Source organism: Neopsephotus bourkii, unplaced genomic scaffold (genome assembly GCF_033783945.1).
Source record: "Neopsephotus bourkii isolate Nb327-2 ecotype Australia unplaced genomic scaffold, CSIRO-AGI_Nbou_v1 NB_1721, whole genome shotgun sequence".
In the NCBI taxonomy this organism is placed as follows: Eukaryota; Metazoa; Chordata; class Aves; order Psittaciformes; family Psittacidae; genus Neopsephotus; species Neopsephotus bourkii.
The window spans coordinates 358,079-385,062 of NW_026902195.1; the positions used below are offsets into that span (position 1 = coordinate 358,079).

Sequence of the window (26,984 nt, forward strand, 5' to 3'; positions counted from 1 at the left end):
ATCTGCATCTCCCTGCTGGACCTGATTTCATATCAGACTGGGACTGTTTTTAGAGGTCCTTCTCCCCAGTTCTAGCACTGTGGTACTCAGTCCCCAGCAGGGTAAAGCTGGGCTGTGCCTGTGATGGCTTATTAGGGGTATGGTAAGAACTGGCAGCTCATTGCATCCGTTTGGAGGCAGCCTGGCATGGGGAGACCTGCACCAGGGCACACTCCTTTAACATGATCACCAGCGAGTTCAGTGTCTTTTAACACATGGATATTTATTCAGGCACAGAAGTGCTCCTTGCTTTCTATGTGCACATGGAATGGAGATGACCTGAGAGGTGGCTGGCCTCCGGGAGTTTGCAGGTCGTTCAGGGAGCGGGATAACAACTAGAGAGCCACAAAATGGAGCAAAATCACTTATCCTTCCTCTGTCCTCCTTTGGACAGCCTTGTAGCTTGCTCAATATTCACGCTGCAGCATGAACTGACTGTACATAGTGCCTAGTGCTGTGAGATTAGTCTTCTGGGTTTTTACTTTGTTTAAAAGAAAACCTTTCAACAAAAAAAAGAAAAGAGGGTAGCTATTGATGCATATCATTCTCCCTCTCTTGCATATGTTCATTTTTGATTCAAGCACGCTATTGAAACCTTTCTTCCCTCACAGAGCAAAATCCCCTGAAAAAGAGTGGAGCCTGCTTGTGTGCGTTTATTTTTACCAGACCTTGAAATAATTTGTGACTTAAAAGGAAGGGGGGGGGGAAGCATGCTCCTGATTGAGGCCGCTCAGCATTACTGTGATAGAACCAAAAATAATAAGGTAACAAGCAGCTCTAACCTTAGCTTAATTAACACATCGTTAAGATCAAGTGCACAGAGAGGTAGCAGCTCTGTGCTGCTGTGCCTGGCAAGCTGCTCTTATGGCTGAACTGGGAGGCTTGGCGACCCAAGAAATGCATTGCAATTTATTTAAGTGTTTGTTCTCTAGCCCTGGTGAATAAGCTAAGTAATTTCTCCAGGGGAGACCTGCGACACACTTACAATGATTTTCAGATATGAGTGGGAAGAAATGAGTAATGTGAGAAAGGGCAGCATGTGATGGGGAAGGTTTGCTCAGAAGGATGCCTGGTGCGAGCAGGTCCAGATCTGGATCCTCGGCTGCTGAGAGCAGTCAGGAAAATGGGAGATGACTGAAAGCTTTTAGTGCCAGAGCTATTTGTTGATGTCCAAGGCAGATCGCTTTCTGATCTCATCTCCCTTTGCGCTACGCTTGGAACTAGAAGGAGAGGTAAATGGGTCAAGATTCCCAGGGGGGAGGTGAGAAGGGCCAAAAAGCAGGCGTCCATGGGGGGAAAACAGTCGATTTGGCAGGTCTGGAGTTCATTGAGAAGTTATTGCTTTGGAAGGCACAGGAATATCTGTTGGGAGTCATAGAAGAGTTATTGGTGTTGGAAGTTATGATGTAGAATTATGGTGGAGGATATAGAGACCCTTATAGAAGCTCAGCAAACCTGTGAATCCATCTATCTAAGCACCCTCAATTCCCACTGAAATCCTCTTGGAACAATAATAATCATTTAACAAAGGAAATGGTTTTTGACCCAGACAACTAAATGCATTTCCGCTTAGCGCTTCCCAGCCCTCGCCTGATGCGCAGCCGTGTGTTGAGGTTGCCTGTTATTTTCCCAGACATCAAAGGCTTTGAAGGAAAAAAAATGCAACTTGGGGAAAAACTGATTGTTTGCCATGAAATTCTCCCTTGAAAAGAGCAGTCTGAAGAACAATTAGCCAGAGCCAGCAAGCGGACTGCAAAGCAAAAATACAACAGTCAAAGCATGGGCAAGGATTCCCATGGGAGAAGCAGTGCTGGTACAGGAGCAGTTAAGGAGGATGAGGGCATTGAGAGACCTTAATCGTTTCCTTCATCAGGTTTTGTTACAGTAGATATTGGAGGGAGGTCCGCTCTCAAATGAGTGCTGGCAGGAGGGAATGGATGAAACCTGGAGCTTTGCCCTGTCTCTGGCACACCAGGTCATGTCTGATATCTGCCCTGGATGGAGGGAGTGATGCGGTGTTGCCCACACTCTTTCAGCTGGGCAGCCAGTGTCCTAAAATACTGCCTTCCCAAAATCTGAAAATGATGGTACCCATGCAGCACTGCTGCTGGAGATCTCTATCCCTAACACCTACATGGACCAGGTATCCTACAATGAAGCCCTGTTTGGGTGATGTTTAGAGCTAAATGATCATTTTGGGTCATGAAAGCTGACTTTCTGCATGCAGACCACAAGACCTCTTCCTTGACAATGGAGACGGATGGGAAAATAAATCTGAAGTTGTACAGCCTCTTACAACTGTGTCTGCAGGAGACATTGCAAGTGGCTGGGAAGGACTCAAGTGTCCCTGCAATACCAATGCCATGCAGCCATGCATAAGAACTGAGTTCACTTTGCCATTGCTAGCTCATTCCTTTATTTTGGGGTTATTTTGGACCCAAAAGAATCATTATTCTGAGAAGGGATCAATAGCTTAGCCAAGCACCCAAGTTATTAACTCACAAACTAACAGCATTGAGGCTGATGGGAGGAGGAAGAATGTCAATTTTCTGTGCAAATGTTGTTGCTGGGAGCCTTCAAGGAGTGTTTTATCTAGCAAATCAGGGCTATCAGAGACAGCTATTCCCTTGCTAGGAGAAGGGGGAGAGAGGGGCAGTCAAATTATGTATCTGGTAAAGTGTCTCAAGAGGGTAGATGTTCAGGCTGGGGGTCAGTTCGAAAGGACCAGATTGGGTGGGATGTCATGTATGAGAAGGATTCCTCTCTTTCTCTATCCATCTGTCCATCAAGCTTTGCTCCCATCAGTGGAAAAGACTTTCTGCTGAGTCCCCCGGTCCTCTCCACTGGCCATTTTGGGGATTTTTGCCTTCACAGGCAAAGGACATGAACCTGCCCTGTTTTTTTTCCATGGGGGGGGGGAAGGCTGGCTTCTTCAATCCATCCTCCTTTGGAGGCAGGTAGTAAAAAATCAGAAGTCACTCACTCAGTTGCACGTATTACCCCTAGGGTTATCCAAGGGGTATGTCGGAGGGCTGTGTCTCATACTCATTTGAATTCTCATCCTCCTCTTGCCCAGTCTGGTGTACCAGTGCCTTACATCACCTCCAATCATTTCATTCTCGCTGCCTTGTGCCTATAATGAAGAGTGGCAGAGGGCTGGAGGGTTGTGTGGCAGCTGCGGCTGTCCCAGCTCTTAACAGATCCATCCATGCAGCAAAATCTTTGAAATTCCAGCCCTTTTCCCTTGTTATTTCCAGTGTCAGTAGTGACTCAGTATGTAAAAAATATTACCAAGGTCAGAGCTTACGCTTTGAAATCTCAGCTGCCACAGAGGAGGTGGTTTTGCAACACATAAAATGTAGTTGGTATCTTGCCACATCCCAAACTTGCAATGTACCGTGCAATGTGCTCCCTCGTCCAACGTTTAGGAAGTAGATGGGGAAAATCTCAGTTTCATTTTCCTTCCCTCAGGTTTGTCCTGCTGCTAAACCCTGCCACAAAACACGGGGAGCATGAGGCTGGAATTTGCTAATGTTTCGGTACAGATCTCTGTTATTGAAGTTTCTGCAGCCTGTGTGCTTAGGCTTTATCCAGCGAGAGTACTGCTGTGACACCAAAGGGCACCGCGAGTGCAGCAGCGGGGAAATCCCAGTGCTGTGTGCTTGGGGTTAATCGCAGGGCACTCGGCACAGGAGCATCGCCTGCAGAGCTTGAAAAACTTGGTGTTAGTGTCAGGGAGGGCAAAATCTGGTGTTAGTGTCAAGGAGTGTGTGCTTACAGCCACTGGCACCCTCCCCACTGCCTCTTTCTGCACAAGAAGTCAGTTACTGATTTGGGGGAGGCAATGCACGGCTCTGACCTGGCATGGGTGTGAGGGGAAGGAGGGCTCATTGCCCATGCAACCAACCCCCTCGACCAGCATCACCAGGCACTCCCTCCTCTTCTTTCCACTGGAAAACTTTATGGATGGCAGGTCCTCAGGAAAATAGAGCCTGGTGTTTCCAGGGAGCGTGCAGCCACTTTGCCTTTACAAGCCCGTAAAAGTAGAGTGGAAAAACACTCTTCTACTGCCATGCAGCCATCTGATGTTTAAGAAAACGTTGTGTGATTAAGACAAACATCTGTCAGGGTGGGTTAGCCTTAGTCCAGCTCTTGTGATACCCCCATTTCCATGACCCCCTGGGGGTTTATGGACATACTGGGCAAATAAATCCCTGACCGTTGCAAGGGAGTCTGGCTGCATCAGTACAGCACAGCTTTATAGAGTCATTATCCCTTGGAGCAGCCCTGAATCAGCCTGTTTTGGGGATTCAAGGTTATAAAGTACTGATGCTGTTTGGGTGAGTAAAAAAGAGACGGCCAGCTTCTGAACCCAACCATTGCACCTCTGCGTGCTGAAGCACGTCTCAAGCTGGATTTTTAGGGCCTGATGTCCGGGGTTTCTGGAAGCAACTCCCTATGCCCTCCCCATGGCCAAACTCGCTTTATATATGCTTTGCTCACACACCTGCATGTCCTGGGCATGCTCCTGAGAGTATTGCCGTAACTTATCTACTGATGAAAGGCCTCTTCCTCAGCTAAAGGGGAAAAAATAGTGAAAAATGGCGTCGGCTTCACATCCAGTAAACAACTTCTGGTGCTGGTTTGCAGTACAGCATCATGCCAGGCTCCTATGAGGAAGTGCCTGAGGTGGGTGATGCCTTGCTGAGCAGCAGCTCTATCCCAGAAAACAATTGTCTGCAGTTTTGTGTCACATTTCTCACCCCCAAAAGCTTTTCTTTTCAAACACAACCTGGTAGCAACTTGCTGCTATACATAGGATGCCCTGGCTCACGTGTCAGGAGAGTTGTGGGGGGCAAGGCAGAAGAAGCTGTATTCAACAGGCAAAACAACAGAAAATTTGCCCTTAATAAAACAATGAATTCAGGCCATAAAGTCCAACATTTTATTCCATATGCGGCAATTCCTTAAAAGAAAAAAAAAAAAAAGAAAAGCCCTTCATATTTTTGCAGAGCTCTGGTCCCAATCAAATAGCTGGACTGGGAGAAGCATTAGAAAATGGGGGAACAATCTCATGTTAGTCCATTGGGAAAGTTAATAGACCTTTTCCATCCCAAGTTTGTAGGATTCTGGGCTTTTCGCAATAGCTGCTCCACTTAAACCGCAGCTCTGTGCATTGCCTCGCTCAAACTGACGGCTCCTTCCCCTGCAGCGGCCCCGCTTGTCTCATTAAAGCTCCCACCTTTCCGCTGCTCAACTGAAAATCAACAAAGGGAAATTTAGGCTGGATATCAGGAACAATTTCCTCAAGTTGACTGTGAAAGTGCCTCCAGGGAGGAGCAGCGGAGGCTTCGTTGCTTGCAGCGTTTAATGGGTTTCCCATCTCGGTGTGGGAGGGAGGGCAGCCTGTGCTCCGAGCGGGCCAGGCAGTGCTGGACATCCCTGGTTGTCTTGCTCTTTGTTTTGATCATTTCCCTAGGGAGCAGAAGAGCTGTTGCTGCTGGGTCTTTCTCTTCCTTCTCACCACAATGCTGCAAGTGTGTTTGTGTGGTGGCTTTCCCCATTGATAAACCCTCAGATAACTCCCTGCCTAGGAGAGAGACCTGGGCATGCTTGACTTGAAATAGCATGTGCTCTCTAGCTGTCCAAATACTGATTTCAGGTGAGAATAACTCCACACATGTGCTGGAAAAAGCAGATGCCTTTGTTCAGTGATTCATGCGCTTTCCACATCTTATTGATGGTCTCATATTTGCTGCAGGGGGTTCTCCTCCCAGTTTTGCTTTCCCAGGTTAACTTGGCCTTGTCAGGGTGAGCCTGCAGCTAGGTATTACTGCTCTAGTATTTGCTGTACAGCTGGGAAAGTGTTTTTCCAGTCATACAATAAATAAGGGGTATGGGGTCCTGCTCCATGCTCCAGCATGGACAGTGGGTTTAGCATGTTGTCTGCTGGATCCTGGCACCACATTGTACCTTCTTTGTAGTCCTTAAGGATAAACATTAGAGAGGCTCCCACAATATTCTCTCTAGGGAGGCTGGTTATGGCACATCACTGGAGTGGACCTTTAATTTCAAACTGTGCTTTTAAACTTACAGTTTCACTTGGAAATGCCGTATCTGGTGTCGATTCCTCTAGTCAAAACAAATGGAATGAGGGTGTTGAGAAGCTTCCACTTTCTGGAGTCAATTCAAAAGTAGCAAACATGTTCTCCTGGAGGAAATGCTCACCATGAGGTTACCATGGATGATGCTTTGGGGCGGAGGAGGCTTGGGAAAGAGCAGGCTTGCTGGTCCTTCCTGGCTGGCAGCACAGGCAGGAAAGGCTCGCAGACTGGCGGCTGTGGATTAAGGTGAAACAAACATCCTGCAGAGCTAAGCTGAGAGGGCTGCTTGCAACTCAGGCAGTATGAGAGATGGGAAGCAAGAAGCAAAGACGACAAGCAAGAAACAAAGTCCTAAAGGGGATTAAATCCTTACCCAGGCTCCTGCAGCATGCTGGGGGATTCCTCGAAGACCAGTGGTGTTGAGGAACAGGGTAGGTAAGCATCTCACAAGGTATTTTATCTCCTTGGATCACTTTTAGCCCAGAAACTTGGTATGTGGAAAATGGCAGATAAACATTTCATCATTTAGCATCCCATAAACATATAGTTGCTGTTGGAAGAGCTTCGAAGGGAAGAGAAAACATATTTGTGGTGTGAGAGGGAGGTGAGTGCTTTTGCAATCCCTGTTCCTCATGGTGCCATGTGAGCATCTTACAGCTGCTCATGGGCTTTCCCCTTTGAGTGACCTCGTGAGGCCCTAAAAATGATGGAGAAAGAAACACTGGGGTTTCTGGGGACCATCATTTTGGGGTGTTGGCACGTAGTACGCTGCAGTCATTTTTCTGGGTCTCACATTCTCCTTCCCTTCCCAGCCTCCCTCCACAGCTGGTGGTGAATGAATGCAAACGAGGATGTTTAATCCTCTCCTTGAGTAATTTCATAACTAAAGGCTAAAGGCTACAGATGATCATGGCCTGTGGGGGACAGGGAACAATCGCAGGTCCTGGTCAGCGTGACAGGCAGTGGTGTCAGTGCAGCAGCCGCCAGGCTGTTTTAAAGCAGACCCCTCTCTAGATAGCTTTTAAAAACGTACGTGATATCTCACAAAAACATGGCCGGGGTGTGGATTCCAGCTGTGCACTTCAGAGATTTCCGATCTTTTGTTTCCCGTGCATGAACCCAACGCACTAATCTGCAATTTGGGGTCTGACTCTGCTCTTTGCTCCAGCCGGCGGAGCTGTGCCGGGAAGTGGGACGCCACGTGTGACCCGCAAGGGCTCGGCAGAGAGCAAGCCAGGAGCAGTGAGGGGGAAGGGGAGCAGGTTGGGCTTGATTTCTATGGCTCTGTTTGCAAAATGCTGTCCGGCCATGCAGGACACTGCTGGAAGATGGGAGACCCCTTTGGATGCTCTTCCAGATCCTTGCAGCAAGAGGCGGCCTCCACAGTGCAGTAGAAACACAATGTCTGGGCTTTCCTGGGCTTTTCCCACATCCCAGCTCTTTAAGGAGGCTCTTGAAGCATTATCTTTGGTGCAAAGATATCTTCTGGTGCCACAGGGTTTGGGCAGCTTCTCAAGAGGGGAAAGCTGACATTGCTATGAGTAGAAGCTGGTCAGAGGTGGTGCAGAGCGCAGAGGTACCATTTTCCTCATGCAGCACGGTAGACCAGCAGGGTGGAGGTACCTTTCTCCAAGCTTTTCCTGCATTAACATTGTTAGTACCTCCAAGATGGGCCCTGGGTGTCTATGCCCTCCTGGGCCCAGTGGGTGATGGTGGGCTTTCCATGACATCACTGGGGAATCCCATAGAGAACGATGGATGAGCGCATGCAGACCGCAGTGAGTCAGGTCAGGCAGTTCAAAGAAGCCTGGAGCCAGGGTGTACAAGCTGTGCAGGCAGCCAGGTACACAGGCTTGAAGAGTTTCTTTGGAAGAGGAAGCCAAAGCCATGTAATGCAAGCAGAGCTGTTCCTGTAGTATGCTGTGGGTTAGGAGTGATTCACTCTGGGGAGCCCAGACCTGACCCTGCAGCCTTTCCTCGGACTCCCATAATTTCATCACTGTCTTTAGCGAAGTCCAGGTTTCCTTTGTGCTAGCTGTCACAAATGCACCTCTTCAGATGGAAGTGACATTTGTTTTCTTCAGCGGTGATGTTTTGCCCTCCCAGAGCCAGCTGAATTCCTGCTAATCCTCCCTTCCCTCGTTTCACACATTTTTTCTTCATTCTGCTCCTAGACCACGGCACTTTGCTAAGCGTCACAGTCAGCAGCAGGTAATTTAAACACACATCTGCTTGCAATCTGGGAGGAAAGAGAGAGGCAGTTTGTCTTTGTTAGAAGCTCGGCGGTCGTGGCTCTTTGCTTACCTGGAGGCTTTTTTGTGGCTCTATAGGGGCAAGGTGGAAACCAGGGGTCAGATAGGATGGGGACAAGGTGCCCGGCTCTGATTCCTCCCCGAGGGTATCCTTGGAGATGTTTGACCAGGGCTTGAATACTGATACCTGCTGGATTTTACTGTTCCCATCTCCTCTCCCTTTTGGTCCCCTTCTCATGGTCTGAGGGGTTCTCAGCCTTCCCTGATGAAGGCTCACCATCGGGCTGCTGATTGCAGACAGGTGTGATAGGCACAGAAACCCACTGGAGTTGGTGACCAGGTCCATGCCCTCATTTCAGAAAAGCTCTGGGGTTTAGGTCCCTTCCATATGGATGAGGCAGGGGACATAGGATGACCAGGAGGAAGCCGATGCTACAGCTGGGGACACAGAAGGATTAAATGGCACAAGCCTGTAGGAGATCAGGGCTTGTCTCCTTCCAGTGCTTCAGGGTGAACTTATTTCAGCAAATCCTTCATCCTTGTTGCTATTCCTTCCACTGGGTTTCTTCTTAATACACTAAGCTGCCTGGTTTATTTTTGGAGCTGCCTACTCCCTACTGACAGTGCAGAGGTGCCAGGGCATCTGTGGGTCAGGAATTCTGATGATGCGTGAATCAGGAGATCCTGATGATTTTCCTGGGGAAATGAGGTTGTGTCCCTGCCTTTTTCCAAGGAGCTGGATGAGTGAAGCAGTGCTGTGATGACTCCTCTGCTACTGAGGGAGACTGGGGCTATGGAAGGATGTTGTGACCCCAAAACTCTCCTCTCCCCATACACCCCTTGCAGACCTCTCCTTTCCCAATCTGGTCCTTGCAACTAGTTTTAAATGCATTGAAGCCTTTCTTTATGGTTTTGTTTTCTAAGTTTAGACTGCTTGCCTTTTCCCTTGGTGTCCCAAAACAGCTGCTGAATGAAAGGCAATCGTTTTCTGATATTCAATACCATAAGCAGGAGTGATTTGAAAATGTGTTGATTCCTTAGACTGTGGGAAAAAGACCTGTACTGCTGGTAAAACTGGGCTGAAAAGTAACGTGGAGTTTTTCAGGGTGGGTTTTTTTCTTCTTTCTTTTCAATGGGTTCATGGAAAAACAACTCATATTTCTTCATTGCTTTGAATTTTCCCTGGAGGTTTCCAAGGGGCTGAAGTCTTATATTTCTATACACTTGTTTGCAGAGAAGGCAAATGTGGTGGATTCACACAAAAGCCTCTGATTTGGCAGTATTGGAAAAAGGGAATCCGTGCAATGCCCTGAAGTTCTTACAGACCACAAAAGCCAGGCATCCCAAGGGGAACCTAATGCCAGAATTAGCTGAACTCACAGCCACATTAGGAGGGTAAAGGGGCTGCCCCATGACCAGTGCTGGAGTTGTGATTCCCAGCCCTTGCTTTGACACATATGTTTTGTGTCACACTTGGTTCTGCTGGCAGCGATACTGGGGCTTTCCACTCCCCATACCTCCAGGGCATCCATGAAGGAATTGCTCCTATTGTCAGGCCTAATGGCCTGGCCAAGTGCGGGGTGAGATGGTGATACCCAGGCTCAGTCTGGATGCTGCGCTGCTGGCTCTGCGTGGGTTTTCCTCCATTCGGCCAGCAGCCTCAGGTCCTCTAAAGATTGCGTGTTTGTGATATGTGTAATATTAGTCCACATAAATCACATCAAGCCTATGGCTTCCAGCGCTGCTGGCTTGTGTTCTTGCAGACTAGCTTTCTGTCACTCAGCTGCAGGCTGTCTAGGTTAGCTTAATGAGGAAGCCAGACTAAGATGAAATAATTAATGCAGCTGTAGAGTGGAGATGTAGGAGTCTTTGGGGGTTAAGGGAGCTGGCCCAAATCTTCCTCCCCAACCAAAGCGCTCCAGGCCTTCATGACGGTTCGGAAATTCTCCATTTCCACTGGGTGCTGAAGGTGGGTCTGTGGTCCTTCCAGCCTGGGATGCTCTGGGGAGCGCTCCAAATCAGCTGTGTAGGCACGGGTGTCTGGACCGGGTTCAGGGCAGCAGCTGGGCTGGGGCTGGGAGCATCGTGTGGGGCTGTGGGGGTTTGGGGAGGGTAAAATCCCTGTGCTAGGGGAGAGGATTGCAGTGCATGGTCCTGGAGGATGTACTGATGTTGGGATGCTCTTCTTGGTCCTGTGAGCAGTAAGATGGGCCAGACCTCTTCTTTCTCTGGACTGACCCCAATCTGCTGATGTGAATGGGCAGCTTCAAGGGGAGGCACCCACTCCTGCTGTGAGCTCCTGCCGCTTGGAGCAAGCCTGAATTAAAACGGGTTTATTTATTAAATCCATTCCAGGATAAAGCTTTTGATTTATAGGCACCCCGATAGCGCTCCAAGGAGGACTTGTACAAGTTTAACTGCATTTTCTCAGCATCACACCAGCCCAATAAAAGAGAGTTCATATGCACTGCACAAATTCTCACTTCCAATATAAAAAAGGTTTTATGAGACTGGAAGTCTCGCTGGCTCTGTGGGGCCGGGTGTATTGGCGGATACTCCGCATGACAGACCCTCGATTCCTCTTTGAGTTGTCAGACTTCAGTAGCATTTACAGCTATTTAGCTATCAAATTTTATGTGCGGCTCTGAGAGAAATGTGTCTTTTAAATACTGCTCTGTGTCATAAACAGCAGTCTGTTAAACCATGTCAATGGTAGAAGCGGTTCGTGAAGCCCTCCTATGCAATCGCCTGCAGCTCCGCACGTTACTTGGGCAGCAAAGAGCTGAACAACTCACTCGGTTAATTTTCCAAGCTGATCATCTTGGCTGGGGATGGGCCTGCTGGGCAAAAACTAGTAATAACCGTGCTCCAGCAGCCCAAATTTCCTGTTTCACCCCAGTGTATATCTCCTCCCTGCTAGCCTCCTTAAAGCCGCACTCGCTCAGTGTTCACTCGGGCAAGGATCTGGTGTTTGTCATCTGCACTGCGGCTGCATCAAGAGGCCAGCAATGAGATCATGTCCCAACCTAAGGCTTTGAAGCTCATGATCCTCTCCTTTCCACGGGAAGACCCCTTGGTCTTCCCTATGGATCTCCTCCTTGGAGGAGGAGCTGGAGGCAGGAGGTTCCCGGGCTGCTAGCCTTGACCTTGGCCATAACAAAATCCCTTTGTTGTTGCTTCAAACCTCTCCCTAGGATATCCCCATCTGCCTTCCCCCTCTGTGCTTTTCCCAGCAGCGGGAACAGCATGTACCACTTTGTACATCTCCATGCTATTTTTTCAGTGACCCAAGCTGAGCCTGTTCGCACCAGATGAGGAACAGAAGCTCACTCGCCCTCTTTGCTGATAGTGCAACTGCGCCAGCTCCAGCACTTGGGATATAATTTACAGACTCTGATCAAGGTTTCGGAGCTGAGCCAGACTTGAGCTTTCAGCCTGCCTTATTTTATTGTTTTCTCTTTTTTGTTATTATTATTACTTTAGCACGAAACAGTGACTTTATGTGTGTTTTCAGGCTTGCACCGCTTGGAAGGTGCAGGTGGTGAGGGCGGTGAGGAGAGTCCAAGCTGTGGGCACCTTCACTAGAGGCATGGGGTAATGAACGCTTGGATGTCTAATTGCTGCCGTGCGCCGCAGACTGGGAGGTTTGCTCTCCCATCGCTGCCGTTTCCGTGTGCAATGAGCCAGGGGCCAGGGAGGAAAAAAATATATGTGCTTGTGCAGCATGGTTATTTTCAAATACGAAATTGCACCTGCAAAAATAGAAGCCAGGAAGGGACTGGCGAGCAGCTTGGAGCTGGGAAGCTCAATGCGTGCGGAGCGGGGATGTAGGCAGCGTCTCCAAGTTTCTTTCCCATGCTCGCGCTGCCTGATAGTTTTAGCGGACATTACTTTTCCTCCCCCTTGCATTTCAATTAATCATCTGGTTGTCAGCGCTCTTCCCCACAGCTCCCTCCCCGCCAAGTCTCGGGGAGCGGCGAGCACACACGCAAGCGCCCATGCACGCAGCCTGCGTGCTGACGGGCTTGGCCGCTCATTAATCACTTACCGGCGTTGTGCGAGTTGGTCCCCATAGAAGGATGTTTGGAAGAGGGGAAGACAACTGTGTCCTTGGTCTTCACTTCATCAATGGGGATGAGCTGAGCGCAAGATCAGGCCCTGCTGCATTGCAGCCCCATGGCCTCCATCGCACTCCAGGCAGAGAGCTGGTCAAATTTGTTCAATCACGGTCTGCTTTCCAATATGTTTGAAGAGTGCTGCTAAGTGTGAGGTGTCCCTACCCATGGCAGGGAGTTGGAACTAGGTGATCTTAAGGTCCTTTCCAATGCAAACCATTAAATGATTTTATGATTCTAAGTGGAGCCACCCACTCACAGAATTTGAGGGGGACCTTTTCAGATGTAATTTTTGCCAGCAATGGTGTGTTTATGCATCCATCCAGGTGAGAACTGACCTTGGGAAATCTCTAGTCCAGCCTCTCTCCCCAAGACGGGTGAACACTGAGTGCAGAACAGTTTAGTTTGCCCACCTGAGTCATGAAGACCTCCAGGCCTGGAGATCTCACAACCTGTGTGGGTTCATCTTCCATCAGCTGACTGTCATGCGAAAACATCTTCCTTATAGCAAGTCTGAACAACTCCTATTGGAGCTTGAGCCTGTTGTCTCTCATCTTCCCACCATGGAGGTAAAGGGTTGTCTCCTTCATCTCAATAACTTCTTGGTAGGCGCTGTCAGGTTGCTGTTAGGTCCTCCTGAAACCTTCTCTTCCCTAGGCTGGAGAAACCCTGTTTCCTCAACCTGTCCTCATTCCCATGAGTTTCAGCCTTCACGGAAAGTCAGCAATTGTATACAAGATCCCCAAAACAGTCACAATGCTCCAGATGTGGTTTAAGGACTTTTTTTTTTAATTGACATTTTTGTCTTTACATAGTGGCTCTTGCAGACCCTCCGTAGACATGTACCTGCCATCAAATTTTCCCTTAGGCTGGGATAGGTTGCCAAAAAATAACAAAATCAATAAAGTGAATGTGTGTGTGTGAGAGCATTTGTGTGCACAGTTACTTAGGAATGATTCCTATTCTGAAGATTCAATAGATTTTTTTGTTGATACTTTTCAGGAATGCATTTAAGAACTCAGAGACTCCTCTGCAACCCTAACAGGAGCCACCTCCTCTCCTCGCACTGCCTTCAGCTTCACTTCATCCACAAAGAATGAACTCAGATGGTTTCCTTAACCTCTCTCCTTGCCCTGAGTTTCTCCTAATCAGTGCTCTGAGTTTTAATCTGCCAGAGGAACCTTCTTTGGGGCCAGGCAGGGCTGGACATTTAGGGCTGTTGTAGTCTGTGCTGGGGGCTGCTGGAGCTGCAGAGAACAGCTTGATGGGGATCAGAGGTGCAGCCAGAGCTGGGGAAGGGAAGCACAAACCCTTTAGGAAAGGTTAAAGAAGGTCAGGCAGCCTGGGCAGGAGGCAAAGTACCTTGGGGGCTCACGGAAAAAGGGGAACTTAAGGAAGAGTTTGCTGGATGTAAGCATCCCTGCAAGAGGGCAAGATGTTTGGTGTGAGGTTGGCTCCTTCTGCTCGTTGCAGAAAAAACATCAGCCCAAATGCCAAAAACCCAGTGGGAGACAAGGGACTGAGCAAGCCAGGGCAGTCATCCATTCCCTGATACAGGCTGAGGTCTGTAGCCATGGTGGAGTATTTCCACCCTTCCCAAGTGTTGCAGAAGAGTATACAGGGTGGCAAATGCAGAATGAGCCACCTCCACATCCTCAGGGTGGAGAGCTCAGATCTGAACTGAAACCTCCTGCCGTGACAGGGAGGTGGAAGCCAGGCTCCTACTCTCCATCCAGGCAGCATCACAACAGGCTCAGGCAACCAGAAAGGAGCACAAACAGGGGCAGAAATGTGTTTCCCCGCATTTGCTGTGCCTCTGTGGCTTTACCCTGCGGTGAATGCAGTGAGCTGATGAGCACGAGTAGACCTAACTCTGGCTCAGCTTTTCCTTTGTTCTGCTGTTGACAAATATTTGGGGATTGAGAGTAAAATATAGCGCTTTTCTCATCCAAAGGGAAAAAAACACAAGAGGGGAGGGGAAGGGAAGGAGCCCCTCTTGCATGCTGCACCGGCGAGCCGTCGTCATCCTGTAGCAGGAGGCCAGCGCACATGAATATTCCTGTGCAATATGCGCGAGTGATGAGCCCCATATGCAGGCCTTGGGAGAAATTAAATATTTGCTACGGCGTTTTCCAAAGAGCCTTTCTATCAAAGTGCTCGGTCGGGAGCCAAAACGCCCCAGCTCTCGCAGCCCCAGCTGGTTGACACTTCTTCTTATTATTTTATTTTTAAACGCTGATGAATATTTTCTAATTAAAAAACAAGCCCTCCCCCTAAACTGAGCCTTGCCCCAGTGGATGGAGTTGAGCCAGAGTTTGGGAGGGGGCTGGAGGCCACCAGGGACTCCACTCGGCTGCTGGGTTATTTTCCTCCTCCAGTGCTGGAGATTGCAGGAATGGTCCTGAGATAAAGCACGCACGTGGTCCGCATCTGCCCGGCCACTCGTGGTGAAAGGCAGGGGGTGGCGGTCCTGTCCCTTCCTGCTGCCTGGCCCCTAGAGAGGAGAGGGATGAGCACAGGAGGCTTGGAGAGCACCAGCCTCCTGGGATGGAGATCACTGGGGTGCAGATGGACAAGGGGACTTCCAAGCAAAGTCTGGCTTTGCAAGGGCTGCTTTTCATATACCGGGTGGTTTGTTTGTAAAGGTGAGGAGGAGCAAAGACATGGTGCAGTTTTAGGGGTGGAGGCAGAGGGAACCCAAAGAGAGGCAGATATTCAGGATGAGGCCAGGTTGGATGAGGCCTTGGTTAATATGGTTTAGAGTGAGGTGTCCCTGCCCATGGCAGGGGGTTGGAACTTGATGATCTTAAAGTCCTTTCCAACCCTAACTATTCTATGATTCTATGATTCTATGAGACCTGGCGCTAACTGCTGTCTTGGGCACAGGGACAAAACCCTTTGGTAGACTTAAGGCAAATGGGCATGACACAGAGTTGTAGAGGAGCTAATCAGTTGGAGGCACAGGGATAGGACATAAGTGCTGGTTCTGTGGACCGGAGGGAAAGGAGAGGCCAGAGAGTCTTGCAAAGCCTGGCCCATAGGGCAGGGTAGTGGGCAGCAGGGTGACTTGCACCAGCAGTGGCAGAGAGCATGGGATCAAGTAGGAAGAGCACCTTCTCAGTGGTGAGGTCTGACAGCATCCTACCTCTGGAGTCATAGTCCTAGAATTGCCCCAGGATGTATTTAGGCCTGGATCCATGCTTTTTAGATGCAAGTCTTTATGGCAAGTCGCAAGAAGCCACTTGCATTCATGTTTAGCACTTAGCTTTGATGTTTTTCTGGTGGAAAAAGTGCCTTGGAGCAATGCTAGCAGGAGCCACCCTTGCCTGCAGCCTGCTCTGTGGCAGTCACAGGGCTTGAGAGCAGAGCAGAGCTCTCAGAGCAAAGCTCAGGTGATGGAGAAAAATGCTGCTGGGATCTTGCAGAGTGAGACCTCTCCCAGCTCAGTTGTTTTCCTCCAGGTTGGCTTCAGGCTGTCTTCTGCTCAGTGCATCCAGTGTTGGTAGGAACGTGATTAGTATGTCCACCTTGGATACTGTACCCCATGAACCATGAGAAAGAAAGAAAGGATCTGTGCAGATTAACATATCTAAATCGGTTCCAGAGCTTGGTACCAGTGTGTGCATCTTCCCTCCCTTGCAGGGATGGAAACAAATTGGATTTTAATCCAATTTATCCTATATTGAGTATTCATTTAATTCTGTTGGCTTTACATAGCAAAATCTTCTTCCGAGGGTACTTGGCTCTTTCTTGTTTGGGAAGAGGTTCATGCCACATCTCGCCTGCCAGTGGCAGCATGCAGTGATGCTGGGCTTGCCAGCTTCTCATTGTTCATTGCTTCTAGTGAGAGCCATGCTCAGAGCGGATCCTCATTCCCAAAGGAGTGTTTTGTTTCCCCCATTGCCGTCCCGGCACGCGTTTCAGTTGGTGTACAGCCGCCACGTCCCCCCCTCGCCCTATGGGAACTGCTTCCCTGATGTCAAACAGCTAACCCCCCCTAACAAACATGTTAATTTAAGAGCTGTTAAAGCCAGGGGGCAGTGGGAGGTCACAGTCCACACAAACAGATGGTGTTTTGTCCTTGGTAATTAAATTTTCCTGCAGTTTTGGGCGATAGACTTTCTTGACTCTTATTTTAGCACAGCTGCCTTGGGCCAACTCTGTTCCTCTTTCCTCATCCTCTGCTCACTCTGAATAAATGATGTCTGTGGGGCTGGGGCAGAATCCCAGGGAGGGCAAGTGTCCCCAGGGGGGTTCAGAGATCCCTCTGTGGCCCAGTGGGCTCGGCCCATATGCTTTTAGTTCTGGGCTGCGGCAGCCAGAATAGAATAGAATAGAATGGAATTGAATGTAATGGAATGGAATAGAATAGTTTGTGTTGGAAGGAACCTTCAAAGCTCATCTACTCCAACCCCCCTGCAATGAGCAGGGACATCTTCATCTAGATCAGGTTGCCCATAACCATCCAGCTTGACCTTTAACGTCTCCAGGCATGGGGCATCCAACATCTCTCTGGCAACCTGTGCCAGTGTTTTACACCCTCTTTGTAAAAAATCTGTTCCTCACATCCAGCCTGAATTTCCCCTCTTTTAGTCTAAAACCATCACTCCTTGTCATATTGTAACAGGCCCTGAAAAAAGTCTCTCCCCATCTTTCTTACAGGCCCCTTTTAAGAACCAAAAGGCCACAATAAGGTCTCCCTGGAGTCTTCTCCAGGCTGAACAAGCCCAGCTCTCTCAGCCTTTCCTGATAGGAGAGGTGCTCCAGATTTCTGATCATTTCTGTGGCCCTTCTCTGGACCCTCTCCAACAGGTCCATGTCTTTCCTGTACTGAGGACTTTGGCGCTGAACACAGGACTGCAGATGGGGTCTCGCCTCCTGTGACCTGCTGACCCTACTCCTTTGGATGCAGCCCAGGAAACCATTGTCCTTCTGGGCTACAAGTGCACATTGCCAGCTCATGTCCAATCTTCATCCACCAGTACCCCCAAGTCCTTCTCCTCAGGAGTATTCTCAATCCCTTCGTTCCCCAGAGGTCCCCAAAGAGGCAACAGTTGGAGTCCAGGTGAGCAGCACCAGCATGGGGCTTGCTGGTGTCCCCAGCCCATTTTAGCATGCTGGTGGGGGAGAGACACTTCACCCTCTCATAGTTACGGTTCTGTTTCTCCCAGGTCCCTCTAGGCAATGCTATGCAATGGGGGTGACAAGGTGGCTGTGTTATTGAGGTCCTGCTGCAAACCGACGTATCCATGACACCAAGACAGTTACCAGTGTGTGGCAAGGGCACAATGTGTGAGTGAGGCTGTTTGGAGGCCCAGGAGGGTGTTTGCAAGCAGGAGGGAGCAGGCACATTACCCCAGTCCCACTGCTCTGCTTCAGAGGTGACCAAAGAGGCTGCTGGCAGCAGAAAACCCCATCCAGCATCACTGGTCCCAACATGGGCTGCCCCCACCAAAAGGCAGGGTTAGTTCCTCCCTGCATTGTCACTCTCCTCACCTGTGCTCAGGGTGTCACGGAGCAGCCCCAGGCCTCAGTTTTCCCCAGCTCACCATTTTGCAGCCCTCTTGGTTGCCCACAGAGGGCAATGGAACTGGAATGGAACTGGAAGAAGCAATGAGCACCAAACCCCATCTGGCTGCAGGGTGGGCAGTGTTCTTCTCCAGCTTTCGCTTTTCCCTCTCCAGGTTTTGGGCAGCATCCTTGTGGTGGGAAGGGAGACAGGGAGCAGCCCATGGACAGGTTCAGGACAAATGTCCCTATCATCACAGCTATCTTTCTGTCTGGTGATCCCAGGCTAGTTGGTGGCGCAAAGACATTGCAGGGACCACAGTCCAGGACACTGTCCCATTGCATTGTTTGCAGATTTGTGCTCTTAGGGTGTTTGGAGCTGGAGGCATGCATGGTGCTTGTGCAAACCCATGGTCACAGTCATCAGGCATGACCCACCATGGCAACCTCCCCTGCAAAACCTGTTGGTCAGCTGGGGAGGGCTCAGAGGACCCCCAGCACCATATGGGGTGGTGAATGTGAGGGGAGGGCTGGGATAGGCTCACAGTGTGTCCGGAGCTGAGGTCCTTGGATCATCCTAATGCTCTCCCTATACCATTTGCTGTCACCTGTGGTCCATAGTGCTGGGAGAGAAATCCACATTCCGAGCGATGGCGGGAGCTCCCAAGGAGGTTGAATGGGTTGCAGAGCAGGGAGCCCAGCATCTCCTGTGGGACTTGGATGGGGAATTACAGCAAGCAGAAACCAGTGGGAAGCACATGGTTTCCAGCATCCTGATCCCCTGCCTGCCTCTGACAGTACCTGCTGCTCAGCCTCTGGCCCCTGCTCACCCCATCCTCCTGCCAGCTTTTACAGCAGGCATGGGGGAGAGATGAAGCAAAGCAAAACAAATCATCCTGAGGCATCTCTCGGGAGTCAGCGTCAGAATCACTGGAGTGGCTTCCTCCCTGCCAAGCGCTTAAAGGAAAAAATCCCGAACAAATAAACAAGCCAAAATTAAAATGCCCAACAAGCTCTACAACTGAATGCTCCCTCCCTTACACTCCCAGATGCTAAGCTGGTGTCTTATTCCCTCCCTGGACAAGAGGGGCTGCCAAGGCCTTTTCCAATGCTCCTTACTCTAATCCTGCTCATGTCCCTGAGCCTCTGCAACACAGACTTTAGGCTCTTATCCTCCTCCAGCTCTGTCTAAATGTGCTGGCAGAAAGCAAAGCTACCCTGCTTTCTGACCATCGATGCTGTGGCCTCAGTCCTTGTCTTGTGTTCATTGATCTGGGATTGAGCTGCAACTCTCCCCGGCTTGGGGACATCACCACTTTGAGGTTTCTGGGACCAAGCCTGTGTGGTCCTGTCCATGCTGAAGGAAAGGGTTCTTGTGGGCTGCAGGATGCCAGCAGTTAGATTGTAATGCTCCTTTGCTTCTGCAGCAGTGTGCTGCCCTTCACCTCTCAGGTGTGTCTGCACTGGGGTAACCCCAAAGCTAACAAGCTCAAACCCAGTGCCCACACTGGTGTCCAGCTCCTTACATTGTCATTATAGAAAACAGACCTCCAGAGGGGCAAGTCTGGGCTACTAAGAGGTGCAGTCTTCATATTTCATGCCAATCACCTTTGTCTCTGTGTCCCCAAGTGTCATTAAGGAGGGTGTTAAAGGTCCTATGTCCACACCACCACCAAAATCCCCACTAGCAGTCGTCAGGTTCCTGAGGCTTGGAAAGGCTTTGAAACACTGGTCTGCCCTATGTCATCGTGCCTGCTGTGTCATGGGCATCCAGCTGATGGAGGAAGTCCAGGAAACAACCTCTGTCCATCCTCTCTTTCCTCTTTGTTTTGCTGAGGATGGTGTGCGACTATAGCACAGACCAGATTTTAATGCTAGGCTGCTTTTCTCTGCCCTGGAGGTTTGCATCTTAATAGTTATTGGGAAGTTCATGTAGCAGCATGGCCATAGGCTCTTCTCAAGGTAAAAAGCAGTTGTGAGCAAAATCCTGAGAGGTTTAAAGGGCAGTGCAACCCAGCAGACAAAAATAGGTAATGTTCCAAGCATTTGCCTGAAAGCCACAAACTGAGCCTGGCATGAGGCAGCAGGACCTTCCTAAGATGCTTGGAGCTGTTTGCTTGGTGTATGGGTGTTTGGGTCTGCTTTTCTGTTTTGTTTTCTGTTTTGTTCCCTATCATTAATATTCTGGTTTTGTGAGTGGAGACTGGGAATTGAAGGGTCAAAATTGAGTGCTGACACCAAAAGGTCCTTCCTGCAGTGATCATAGAAGTGGAGTGAGCAGGATCTGCCTTCACATGTGCCAGTCTTGGGTGGTTCCTCTGTCTTCCAGGAAGGAACACTGGGAAAAGGCTGGACCACGAGCACCTCCTGTCTCCTTCCCTTGTCTGCCTGATCTCCTCTGTCTTTCCGTGGCATGGTGCCATCATCTCCATGTCACTGAGGAAGCATCAACGAAAGAAATCAGCCCATGACACCAGTTGAATGGAGGTTTCAGAAGAAAAAAAACATTATCTTTAGAACTTTTTTAATGAAATCAAACACCCAATTGATTCATATAATCTCTGTCTGCAGGGAGCCAGGAAATGCTGAAATCAGGGGAAAGTTAAGTAAAAAGAGAAGGAAAATATCTCCCATTGTTGCTCCAAGCTTTCCTGCATCTTGGAGGCTGTCTGGATGTGAATACGGGGTGTGGAGGAGTGGGGCTTGAACATGGTGGCTTGGCTGAGCTTCCTTCCTAGGTGTCACTGGTATCCCTGAGGAACAGGCTTGGGGTGATGTTTCTCTGCTGTGGGAATCCAGGTCCCCTCCTGCCCTGCTGTGCTTCCTCCCGGTACCAGTTTTGAAGACACGTGATGCTTATTAGTATGCTGTGCTTTGTGTTAGCTTTTATCACTTCTGGAGCAGATGGCTGGGCTTGGACCACTGCCCTCCGCTTGCACGGAAGCTGGTTAACGTGATGCTCATTGCAAGGACAGGTACAGACTGTGGGAAACATTCCCCTTCAAGGCTCCAAGTGGGAAGAAGGGATAGGCAGAGGCAGGCAGCTGCCTGTACAGCAGCATTGCCCCACAATGGCCATGGTATCAAGGGGTGTTTGCAGGCAGGGTCATTGGAGAGGTTCCCAGCAGTCTACCTGTGCAATATTGTCTTGGTATTGCTCATGCAGGTAGGATGTGTCTGGCAGGGAGCCTCACCACAAGAACATGAGCCCAGAAAAGAACATTTTGACCACAGCAGTTGTGTCTGCCCCATCCCTGCAGTGCTCAAGGCCAGGTTGGACAGGGCTTGGAGCAACCTGCTCTAGTGGAAGGTGTCCCTGCCTGTGGCAGGGGTTGGAACTGGATGAGCTTTAAGGTCTCTTCCAACCCAAACCAGTCTGTGATTGTGTGAACAGTTGCCCTGCCTGTCTTCAGGCACAGAGGAGATCATATCACCTCTGCATGTGGCCCTTGTCCTACCAGGGACAAAGTGTGGGATGCAGTGTCTTGAGACAGTAGGGTTCCTTAGTCAGTTTGGAGGAGCTGCAAGGTACGGTTTGAAAGGAGAGGAACCCGCCTTGCTCCTAAAGCATATATCCAACAGCCCCTCCAGCTGAGGGTAAGGACCTTTATCCTGGGGAGTCTCAGGGCCCTGCCAGGCTTCCCACAGCTCCCTGCCTCAGTGGGATCATGTCACTGTAATCCACATGAGCAAGAAATTACCTGTCTTGGCAGCCAGCTTGCCAGTCAGGCCAGCTCCCAGACAGCTTGAGCTGTTCTATGGAGCACAAGTGTGATGAGGAACAGCTGAAGGAACTGGGAGGGGGGTTTAGTCTGGAGAAGAGAAGGCTCAGGGGGTACCTTATTGCTCTCTAAAACTACCTGACAGGTTGTAGTGAGATGGGGTTGGTCTCTTCTCCCAGGCAACAACCAGCAGGACAAGAGGACAAAGCCTCAAGCTGCACCAGGGGAGGTTTAGACTGGAGGAACAATTCCTTCCTCAAAGGGTGCTCAGGCATTGGAACAGGCTGCCCAGGGCAGTTCTGGAGTCACCACCCCTGGAAGTGTTCCAAAACTTGTGTAGACAAGGCCCTCAGTGACATGGTTTCACAGTTGACTTGGCAGTGCTGGAGCAGAGGTTGGAGTTGATGATCTGAAAGGTCTTTTCCAGCCTTGTTGATTCTATGATTGTGTGGCTTGTTTCTCCCCAAACCATCCCCGCTACCCCTGGAGCCCCTGGGTTCTGCAGTACCCCCTGAAAAGCAGCTCTGGTTTCAGCTGTGCTGATGCTCCCTCCAGGAGTGTCTCTTTCTTCATCCCTGTGGGCATGGGCGACAGTGTTGGTCATTCATCATGTATAGAATCGTAGAATAGAATCATAGAATAGTTAGGGTTGGAAAGGACTTTAAGATCATCCAGTTCCAAGCCCCTGCCATGGGCAGGGACACCTCACACTAAGCTATATCACCCAAGGCCTTGTCCAGCCTGGTCTTCAACACTGCCAGGGATGGAGCATTCACAACCTCCCTGGGCAACCCATTCCAGTGCTTCACCACCCTCGCAGTAAAGAATTTCCTCCTTATATCCAATCTAAACTTCCCCTGTTTCAGGTTTAACCCATTACCCCTTGTGTTATCACTACAGTCCCTAATGAAGAGTCCATCCCCAGCATCCCTATATGCCCCCTTCAGATACTGGAAGGCTGCTATGAGGTCTCCACGCAGCCTTCTCTTCTCCAGGCTGAACAGCCCCAACTTTCTCAGCCTGTCTTCATATGGGAGGTGCTCCTGTCCCCTGATCATCCTTGTGGCCCTTCTCTGGACTTGTTCCAACAGTTCCATGTCCTTTTTATGTTGAGGACAAGAGCCCTGCAAGCCTATGGCTACCTTCAGAGGCATGTCTTCAACCAAAGAAGATGAGAAATTTTTTGAGGGCCTTCCTTCCACCTTCTGTCTGTCTCTCCTAGATCGTGCTCATCCAGCCAGCACTCCCCAGGCTGGCAGAGGCACAGTGATGGAGGGGCTCTGTGTTGGGGCACTCCCTCCTCCAGGGAATCCTCTCAGCATCTCCACTTTGTTAGTAGATGGGGAGAAGATGGAGGGAGGAAAGTTGCAGTTTGTGAGAGCCATAAGAGAGTTCATTTCATCTGGCCCTGGTCATCTCTGTGGTGCTCGTGGTCCAGGGGCTCAGTGCTCATCACCCTGTTGACAGTGGGGGGTTAAATTAGATTTAAGAAGGCTTTTCAAACAGCAGGGGCTCTGGCTCTGCAGGTAAGGCTTTCTGATAGCATGTATTAAGGAGATGACAAAGCCTCTCTTTTCTCTCCTCTTAAGCAGCAAAGCAGAGTTTAGTGCTGACAGGATATTACAATGCCAGGAGTTTTTAGGACAACTTTTTTCCCCTCTCCTTGCTTTTCTGCCAGGGGTGTTCTGAAGGGAGGAGGTGGCACCCAATGCTTTTGGGCACCCAAGTCCTGTTTCCAGGGCTGCTCCCCTGCCCACATTGCTGTCCACAAGTGGTGCATCCCTGCAGAAACCAGGGCTGGAGGGTGTCCTGCCCACTGCAGTGCTTCACTGCTCATTCTAACAGCACACACTGCCCTCCAGTAAGGATTTGGGGGCATCCTGAGGGCTGGAGAAAGCTGTGGCATGATCTCTGCTAGCAAAGGTCTGAGCTGAGCAATTGAGGGAGCTTTGATAAGGGTATTTCCACAGGGCTGGGGCTCAGGAGGTGTCTGCCAAGAGTGTTTCCCAGCTCAGATGCACTGTAGTAGGTACAGTCAGCGTCTGCACTCCATCATCATCATGGCTTGACTTCGCGAACGAAGATTTGGGAAGGGCATTTACCCACGCTTACTACAAGCGCGCTGATGACTAAGAAGGCCAATGTGGGATAGGCAAATCCGGCTACAAAAAACACAGCAGAAGGTCTCCTTGGGTGGAACAGGTGGGACACGATTCTTCCTGCGTTGTCTTTTCTCCTCGAGACTAGTTCTTCGTGAACTCTCAAAGGAGTCAGCGGCATTATGTATGGTGTGCCTCCAAGTCTCCCGATTGGAGGCCAAGGTGGACCACTGATGGTAGTCAATATGGCCAAGGCTAAGGTATTGTTTCAGGGAGTCCTTGTATCTCTTCTTTGGGGCACCTCTCTTGCGGCTACCAGTGGCAAGTTCACCGTAAAACACGATCTTGGGGAGGCGGTGATCCTTCATCCTAGAGACGTGCCCTGCCCAGCGCAGCTGCAGTTTCAGCAATGTGGCCTCGATGCTGGTGACCCCTGCCTGTTCGAGGACAGTGACATTAGACACATAGTCAGTCCAATGGATGTTTAGAATTGTACGAAGGCAGCGCTGATGAAAGCGTTCCAGGAGTCGCAGGTGATGACGATAGATGACCCATGATTCAGACCCATATAAAAGAGTAGACAATACAATGGCTCTGTAGACACTGATCTTTGTACTTTTCTTCAGGTGTTTATTACACCAGACTCTTTTATGGAGTTTTCCAAAGGCTCTATATGCCTTTGCTATTCTGTTGTCTATCTCTCTGTCGATCGTGGCGTCCGAGGAAATGATGCTTCCCAGATAGCTGAACTGCTGAACTGTCTTAAGCTCTGACTCGCCGATGGTAATATGGGGATGGTGATAATCTTCTTGCGGTGCAGGTTGGTAGAGGACTACTGTCTTCTTCAAACTGACTTCCAGCTCAAAAACCTCAGCCGCCTCCGCAAAGCAAGATGTTAAACGCTGCAGAGCTGCTTCTGTGTGGGCAACAAGGGCGGCATCATCAGCAAAGAGCAGTTCACGGACAAGATGGTTTAGGGTCTTAGTGTGGGCCTTCAGTCGCCTTAGATTGAATAGGCTACCATCGGTACGATATCGAACATAAATGCCGTCTTGTTCGTCGAGGTCTGCTGTAGCCCTTTGGAGCATCATGCTAAAGAAGATTGTGAATAAGGTCGGTGCGAGAACGCAACCTTGTTTCACACCACTACAGGCGTAGCATCACACCTTGGGGACAGGCAGATTGTCTTCTCTGCTGTAGGACAGGTGTGCTGCAATCACAATCTGTGGGACAGGTGTACAGTATTATCTACAGTCAGCATCTGCAGTACAGGTGTACCGTAAGGTCAACAATAGGTATCTGCAGTGCAGGTGTAGGGTAATGTCTGCAGTCAGTCTGTGGAGGGACAAGGTACCATGGCATCTATAGTTGACGTCTGCAGTACAGGTATACCAGAGCATATTCAGTCAGTCTCTGCAGTACATGGGTACCATGGCATCTACAGCTGGTGTCTGCAGGAGAGGCTGTACCATAGTGTCTACGGTGAGTGCAGTACATGTGCTGCAGAACTCCTGTGGAATGAAAGGGGTTGTGGGAAGAAAATGACTTAATGGGGTCTTTTTCTATCCCAGGTCACAGCTTTAGAGCCAGGTGCTTTCACAGCACGCAATGGGGAATTGCTTGACCAGAAGACTTTTGTCATGGAAACACTGGGTTTTGAAACTATCACTTGTTTTTTATGGAAGCCACCCACTTCCAGTATGAGGTCTTATTTATTACCATTGCTGGGAGGGGGCTGTTGCAGAAGGGAGTTGCAGGGGAAGGCTGCGGTATAGCCCTTGTCTCTCACCAGCCAGGATCAGCCCTTCCTTGGATCTGCCTTCTCCAGCTGCCAGTTGGTACCCCATTACCAGTAAGCATTCCCGAGGCTTTGGGGATCCTCCTAAGGGAGAGCTGGAAAGGACTCATCCCTCTGTCTGCTCAGAAAAGGACACTCGGACTGTTCAGCAGATGATAGCATCCTGCTTTTTGCCTGGATACCTGATACGCTCTATTCTTTCTGCCCTCACCCCATCACACCACAGTAGTTAATGTCACATCACCGTGTCACTCCAATCCTGCTTGCAGGGTCAGCTTCTGGGCTTGTCTTCCAGGTCTGAGCACGGCTCTCTTCCAAGTACCCTGATTTGGCTCAGGGAAAGCACAACTGAAAACACATTTGGCTTAGACCAAGAGCTGCTGGAGGGGACCATGTTCATGTCTACATTGATTTGTTTTCTAATAGGGAAAGTTCAGGTTAGATATAAGGAAGTTCTTTACTGTGAGAATGGTGAGGCACTGGAATGGGTTGCCAAAGAAGTGGTAAATGCTCCATCCCTGGCAGTGTTCAAGGCCGGGTTGGACAGAGCCTTGGGCAGCAAGTTCTAGGTTGAGGTGTCCCTGCCCATGGCAGGGGTTGGAATTGCGTCCTTTCCAACCCAAACCATTCTATGATTCTATGATTCTGACTGACCATGACTGGTATCCTCATTACCCTTGGTGCAGAGGAAGGCAAGGAAGGATCAACTAGTTGTTCTCTCCTAAAACAAGAACGTGGGCTCCAAAGCTGCTGGACCACCACATCTCCTGTGCCCCTTCACCTCCTTCCACTCCTGCCCAGGTTCCTCTTTCCTTTCCACCACCAAGATATTATTCACTACACGGGCAAATGCAAATACTCTTCAACCTCCTTTTCCACAGAAGATTGAGTTTCCCACTGCTGGGATTGCTGTGTAATAACTGCGGTTCCCCACCGTCACCTCTCAACTGGTCCTAGCCACAGTGGGAACACAGCCCAGGGGAGCCACACGCCTGGTGAGCTGCTGCTTGCTGGCTTGCTGCACCCACGTGCCAGGGTGCTGGCTTTTGCTAGAGAAACCGTTAAATGAGCAAACATAGCAAATGGAAATTTGCATTAGAAGCATCTGCACAAATTGAGAAGGTTTTGTTTTGTGCTTGGGAAAAAAAAAGAAAATCAACATGGCTTTAGGCAAAACAAAGCAAATACTGCATGGGAAACTGCAAATCAAGTGAGAAAAGGTTGGTTTTCTGGCTGGATTTTTGGCATGAAAACAAATACATCTCCTGCCTGGTGGCTGGTCTCATTTCTGAGAAGAAATGAGGTTTTGCAGTGTGAAAACAGATGAGCGGTGAGATCTCTGTACCA

The 26,984-nt window shown here is 49.7% G+C and overlaps 1 protein-coding gene across 8 annotated transcripts in view; it reads left to right on the top strand.

Annotated features, from left to right (window-relative positions):
- CNTFR (ciliary neurotrophic factor receptor) overlaps positions 1–26,984 on the top strand; it is a 208,069-nt gene that overhangs the window by 92,938 nt on the left and 88,147 nt on the right. Inside the window, exon 1 of one of the 8 annotated variants that reach the window (XM_061376527.1) lies at positions 6,556–6,574. The exons of the other annotated variants lie outside the window; for them this stretch is intronic. The gene's annotated coding sequence lies outside the window, so the exon portion shown is untranslated. Of the gene's footprint in view, positions 1–6,555; positions 6,575–26,984 lie in introns of those variants that run through there. 8 annotated transcript variants of the gene reach the window in all.